The following is a 1655-nucleotide window of genomic DNA, read 5'->3' on the forward strand; positions in this document are numbered from 1 at the left end:
CATAACATCGGCAAACTGTTGCGCCGTCGGGACGTGGAGGACCCGGATGCGCCCGAGGGCCACCTGCTCACGAACAAAGTGTATGTCGAGCTCAATGTGCTTCGTTCGTCGATGGTGGACCGGGTTGGCGGAGAGGTACACAGCGGAGACGTTGTCGCAGTAGACGAGTGTGGCCTTGTGAACATCACAAAGCAACTCCTGGAGCAGCTGACGAAGCCAAGAGCATTCGGCAACGGCGTTAGCCACTGCCCGATACTCTGCCTCGGCACTCGAGCGAGAGACTGTGGGCTGTCGCTTGGAAGACCAAGAGATCAGAGACGGCCCAAGGTAGACACAGTATCCCGAAGTGGAGCGCTGTGTGTCCGGACAGCCAGCCCAGTCCGCATCAGAGTAGGCAACGAAGTCGGTAGAGGCGGAGGCCGTCAGTGTAAGTCCCATGGACGTAGTGCCGCGTATGTAACGGAGGATACGCTTCACCAAGGTCCAGTGAGAGTCACGCGGAACATGCATGTGAAGACAGACCTGCTGAACGGCATACTGCAAGTCGGGGCGCGTCAGGGTGAGGTACTGCAAGGCACCCACAATGGAGCGATAGAAGGCCGCGTCGGATGCGGGAGAGCCCTCCGGAGATGAAACCTTGGCCTTGGTGTCAACAGGCGTGGGAGCAGGCTTGCAGTTAAGCATGCCGGCACGATCGAGAAGCTCATGGACGTAACGCTGCTGATGCAGAAAGAACCCATCTGGCCGTCAAACCACCTCAATGCCGAGGAAGTAGTGGAGGGGCCCCAAGTCCTTCAGGGCAAACTCATCGCGAAGACGAGCAGTAAGCCGCTGGAGAAGCGCGACAGTGAATGCCGTCAGGATGATGTCGTCGACGTAGAGCAACAAGTAGGTCGTGTCAACCCCGTGATGGTACACGAAGAGGGACGCGTCGGAGCGGGTCAATGTAAATCCGAGCGTTTGCAGGAAGGCAGCAATGCGCTGGTACCAGGCCCGAGGCGCCTGCTTTAACCCGTAAAGAGAACGGGAGAGCAAGCACACATGGTCCGGATGTGTGGCGTCGACGAGCCGGTGGGCTGCTCACAGAACACCTGCTCAGCGAGGTGGCCGTGCAAGAAGGCGTTGGAGACGTCCAACTGATGCACAAGCCAAGCTCGGGAGACGGCCAGCTGAAGCACGGTGCGGATCGTGCCCGGTTTAACAACCAGAGCAAAAGTGTCGGTGAAGTCCACGCCAGCACGTTGCCGAAAGCCTCAAACCACCCAGCGAGCTTTGTAGCGCTCGAGAGTCCCGTCGGGACGAGTCTTATGCCGAAAGACCCACTTGCCCGTGATGATGTTGGCACGAGGTGGCCGAGGGACAAGCTGCCAGGTGCGGTTCCGTTGGAGCACATCGAACTCTTCCTGCATCGCAGCGAGCCAATGAGGGTCCCGAAGGGCGGCTCAAGCTGACGACGGGAGAGGGGACGGCTCGGAGACGAAGGCGGCTAGAAGATACTCATCGCTGGTGTACCGCGTACTCGGGCGGAGGGTACCAGCCCGAGAGCGAGTCATCGGGCGGGGCAGCGAGTCTGGGGCGACGGGCGAAGACGAAGAAGAGCCCGCCGCCACTGATGCCGCGGGTGAGGCCGCGGGCGAGGCCGCAGGCGAGGGCGC

Source organism: Triticum dicoccoides, chromosome 4A (assembly GCF_002162155.2).
Source record: "Triticum dicoccoides isolate Atlit2015 ecotype Zavitan chromosome 4A, WEW_v2.0, whole genome shotgun sequence".
NCBI lineage: Eukaryota > Viridiplantae > Streptophyta > Magnoliopsida > Poales > Poaceae > Triticum > Triticum dicoccoides.